The sequence below is a fragment of the Schistocerca serialis genome, unplaced genomic scaffold (assembly GCF_023864345.2).
Source record: "Schistocerca serialis cubense isolate TAMUIC-IGC-003099 unplaced genomic scaffold, iqSchSeri2.2 HiC_scaffold_1162, whole genome shotgun sequence".
NCBI classification, from domain to species: Eukaryota; Metazoa; Arthropoda; class Insecta; order Orthoptera; family Acrididae; genus Schistocerca; species Schistocerca serialis.
The window spans coordinates 315,001-320,000 of record NW_026047362.1 but is presented as its reverse complement, the minus strand read 5'-3'; the positions used below and the strand labels follow the sequence as shown (position 1 = coordinate 320,000).

The following is a 5,000-nucleotide window of genomic DNA, read 5'->3' as shown; positions in this document are numbered from 1 at the left end:
AGGCGACTGGTGTCAGCGACCCACTGGTGTTGCCCCTTGACGGCGGCGGAAGATGACAGCGCCGCACCGTCAAAGGCAACGTGCAGGCGCGCGGCCCACATCTCTCCAACCTGCGTCGACGATTTGAGGAGGTGGCCCTCCCACATAAGATGCCGCTCCAGCGCCTCAATCTCACGCTGCACCTCGTCCCGGCCTGCACCGTCGGCGGCTGGCCCAATCCTCTTCAGCGCCAGGAGACGGGACCGGCGAAGTGTTGGCCCCATCCATCGGCATGATGGGATGCCGAGGCCTCCCTGGGCTACAGGAGCGTGGAAGTAGCCCAGGGGAGTGTCCGCCGGAAGGCGGAACCATCTCCTGACGGCGGCACGGATGGTCACATCTGCCGCTTTCAACGCACCCACTCGGGTGCGGCTGAGGGCCAGCCCATGGTACAGGCCAGGCAGAAGTACGGTGGTGAGGGCGTGGAGGCGCTGTTGCGGCTTGAGCGGAGCTCGGGAGATGACGTCCAGCTGCTCCACCAGGTGGCGTCGTGGGTTGAAAACGCAGCGACCAGCGGTGGAGAATTGCAGTCCCAGGTACCGGAAGGTTTCACCCACACGTAGGGCGGGCACGGTGGCGTTGCCCGCTTTGAAGGTAACGTCGGCGTCGACCTTCACCTTCTTGTCGCGCCCAGACGCGACTAAGGCGAGGGTGAAACACTTCCGGGCGTTGATCTGCAGCCCCAGATGGGCGAGGGCTGCGACGGCTGCGTCGATGAGGGACTGCAATCCCCTCGCGGTCGATGCAAAAAGCAGGACGTCATCTGCGAAGGCCGCAGCGTTAACTCTGCGACCAAGGATCCGAGCTCCGATGTGGGAGGGAAGTTGACTCAAAACATAGTCCACCGCAAAATTGAAAAGGAGGGGGGAGAGGGGGTCACCCTGACGCACACCCCTAGCCGGCTGCAGGGGCACGCCCACGTCGGCGCCGCCCGCTATCACCGTCGTGCTACCCTCGTAACACCTTTCGACGTACTCAATAAAGCAATCCGGCAGGCCATGAGCCCTCAGCACGGGGCGGAGGGCGGCATGGTCCACCGAATCGAACGCTTTAGAGACGTCGATCGATGCCACAAAAACAGAGCGACAGGAGCGGACTGCGTCGGTGAGAGCAGTGTCCAAGATGAAGGTGTTTTCCAACATCCCATCCCGGGGGATGAATGCCCGCTGACGTTCGTCCACAGCACATGCACGCATCAGGCGTGACGCGAGAACCTTGTGAAAGGTCCGCGCCAACACCGAGCAGACCGTAATGGGGCGAAAGTCAGCGGGGGATGTTGGTGCAGCCGTTTTGGGGAGAAGTGACGTCCGGGCGCGAAGCAGACGCTCGGGGAGGGCGCGGGCCAGGAGGAAGAGGTTCAAGAGTTTCACCAGGACTTCATGCGGCAGGCGCCGCAGCTCCGCTGGAGTCAGGCCGTCCGGCCCGGCTGCCGATCCCCTGGGCGGCAAGGCAGCAGCGACCTCCTCACGTGTGACCGGCCCCCATAGGCACTCAGGAGCGACAGGCTCCGAGTGCGGGAGAAGGCGGTCACGGATGAAGCCGGCGGTGGAGATCGGCTTCTTCGTGAAGAGGTCCGCCCAGAAGTCCAGCAGACCGGGGATGTCGGGTGGCGGCTGCAGCAGGGTGCCGTCCAGCAAGCCGCGCACGCAACGCGCACGCGACCTACGGAAGGCGTCCTGTGTCCGCGCGTATTCCCAGCGGCGCCGCTTGCGCTTCTGCAGCGGCGGGGCGGCAGGCGGCCGCTTGGATGGTTGGCGCGGCCGCTGTGTCCTGGTGATCGACCTCTCCCCCCTGGACCCGACCGACGCAAGGGCATCCGGGAGCATGCCCAGGATGACATCGGGCGGCGTGCCCCGCCCCAGACCAATGACTCGATCCAGGGCAGAGAAACGCTGGGCGGAAGCAGGTAGCCCCGCCAGATGCTCCCAGATGGCGGCGTCAGTCGGCCCCTCCGGCGGCGGCCCGGTGGTGTCGGCCGCGAAGTCCTCGGCTGCGTCGACGGGCGGCGCAGCGGCCTCGCCCGCGTCAGGCAGCGAGCTCGCTGCTCCACGGCGGGACGCCGGCTCTTCACCCCGACCGATCTCAAGTGCCTCCATGAATTGGCGGACAAGCTGCTTGTGGGCGGCTTGCCGCCGTCGGCACTTGATTGCCTCAAGCGTTCGGTCGGGGAACATCCTGGTAAGTTCTTGATTTACAAAGAAGAACCGGGCGTCCCTCTCCAGGAACAGTTCGGCCTCTGCCTTGGCGAGCGACAGGACTTCTTCCTCCGTCCACCTCGCGCGATGCCTCTCCGTCACGATCTCAGCGTTGGCGGCCGCAGGGTGTTGGCGGCGGCGATGGACCCCGAGACCGTTCTTCGTGGTAAAAGTGCGGTGGCACTCACTGCAAGCAAAGGGAGCTACACAAACTATCGCATTTTCGTTACGGCCGGTTGGCCGGATAGGTGCTGGGGTAGCTGGGGTGGCACCTTCAGCGGAAGGGCCACCATCTCTTGTTTCTTGTCGGCTGCCCCCAACTATAAAGGGATAATGCGAGGGGGGGCTGGTAACCCCCCCAAGCCCCTGGTGCGGTCTTCCACTCTGCAAAAATCAGCGGGCCCACGAGAAGGGGAGAAGACCGCAGGAGAGGAGAGGCTAAGAGGGCTAGGCCCATGTATTGCGCATCCCTCTCCCTGTAACTATAACCCAAGGAAGGCACCTCGCAGCAGCAGCACGACTACATCAAGACCGCACTTCGAAAAGCCAAGTCCGGATGCAGCCACACCGCCGCCACTTGGCCACCTTAAGAGAGTCATAGTTACTCCCGCCGTTTACCCGCGCTTGCTTGAATTTCTTCACGTTGACATTCAGAGCACTGGGCAGAAATCACATTGCGTCAACACCCGCTAGGGCCATCGCAATGCTTTGTTTTAATTAGACAGTCGGATTCCCCCAGTCCGTGCCAGTTCTGAGTTGATCGTTGAATGGCGGCCGAAGAGAATCCGCGCACCCGCGCGCCCCCGGAGGAGCACGCTAAGGCGGACGCGGCCTCGCAGCAAGGAAGATCCGTGGGAGGCCAAGGCACGGGACCGAGCTCGGATCCTGCACGCAGGTTGAAGCACCGGGGCGCGAACGCCGCGCAGGCGCGCGCATCCTGCACCGCCGGCCAGCACGAGGCCAACCAACGGCGAGAGCAGACCACGCCCGCGCTAAACGCCCGCACTTACCGGCACCCCTACGGCACTCACCTCGCCCAGGCCCGGCACGTTAGCGCTGACCCACTTCCCGACCAAGCCCGACACGCCCCGATCCTCAGAGCCAATCCTTATCCCGAAGTTACGGATCCAATTTGCCGACTTCCCTTACCTACATTATTCTATCGACTAGAGGCTCTTCACCTTGGAGACCTGCTGCGGATATGGGTACGAACCGGCGCGACACCTCCACGTGGCCCTCTCCCGGATTTTCAAGGTCCGAGGGGAAGATCGGGACACCGCCGCAACTGCGGTGCTCTTCGCGTTCCAAACCCTATCTCCCTGCTAGAGGATTCCAGGGAACTCGAACGCTCATGCAGAAAAGAAAACTCTTCCCCGATCTCCCGACGGCGTCTCCGGGTCCTTTTGGGTTACCCCGACGAGCATCTCTAAAAGAGGGGCCCGACTTGTATCGGTTCCGCTGCCGGGTTCCGGAATAGGAACCGGATTCCCTTTCGCCCAACGGGGGCCAGCACAAAGTGCATCATGCTATGACGGCCCCCATCAACATCGGATTTCTCCTAGGGCTTAGGATCGACTGACTCGTGTGCAACGGCTGTTCACACGAAACCCTTCTCCGCGTCAGCCCTCCAGGGCCTCGCTGGAGTATTTGCTACTACCACCAAGATCTGCACCGACGGCGGCTCCAGGCAGGCTCACGCCCAGACCCTTCTGCGCCCACCGCCGCGACCCTCCTACTCGTCAGGGCTTCGCGGCCGGCCGCAAGGACCGGCCATGACTGCCAGACTGACGGCCGAGTATAGGCACGACGCTTCAGCGCCATCCATTTTCAGGGCTAGTTGCTTCGGCAGGTGAGTTGTTACACACTCCTTAGCGGATTCCGACTTCCATGGCCACCGTCCTGCTGTCTTAAGCAACCAACGCCTTTCATGGTTTCCCATGAGCGTCGATTCGGGCGCCTTAACTCGGCGTTTGGTTCATCCCACAGCGCCAGTTCTGCTTACCAAAAGTGGCCCACTTGGCACTCCGATCCGAGTCGTTTGCTCGCGGCTTCAGCATATCAAGCAAGCCGGAGATCTCACCCATTTAAAGTTTGAGAATAGGTTGAGGTCGTTTCGGCCCCAAGGCCTCTAATCATTCGCTTTACCGGATGAGACTCGTACGAGCACCAGCTATCCTGAGGGAAACTTCGGAGGGAACCAGCTACTAGATGGTTCGATTAGTCTTTCGCCCCTATACCCAGCTCCGACGATCGATTTGCACGTCAGAATCGCTACGGACCTCCATCAGGGTTTCCCCTGACTTCGTCCTGGCCAGGCATAGTTCACCATCTTTCGGGTCCCAACGTGTACGCTCTAGGTGCGCCTCACCTCGCAATGAGGACGAGACGCCCCGGGAGTGCGGAGGCCGCCGCCCCGTGAAGGGCGGGGAAGCCCCATCCTCCCTCGGCCCGCGCAAGGCGAGACCTTCACTTTCATTACGCCTTTAGGTTTCGTACAGCCCAATGACTCGCGCACATGTTAGACTCCTTGGTCCGTGTTTCAAGACGGGTCGTGAAATTGTCCAAAGCTGAAGCGCCGCTGACGGGAGCGATTATTCCGCCCGAGAGCATCCCGAGCCAACAGCGGCGCGGGTCCGGGGCCGGGCCAGGTAGGTCCGTCATCCGGGAAGAACCGCGCGCGCTTGCCGGGAGCCCGAGCGCCCAAAGGGGCGAATCGACTCCTCCAGATATACCGCCGGGCAGCCAGCCAGGACACCGGGGCTCTGC

At 62.6% G+C, this 5,000-nt stretch overlaps 1 pseudogene; it reads right to left on the bottom strand.

Annotated features, from left to right (window-relative positions):
- LOC126433302 (large subunit ribosomal RNA) overlaps nucleotides 1-5,000 on the bottom strand; it is a 7,963-nt pseudogene that overhangs the window by 2,260 nt on the left and 703 nt on the right.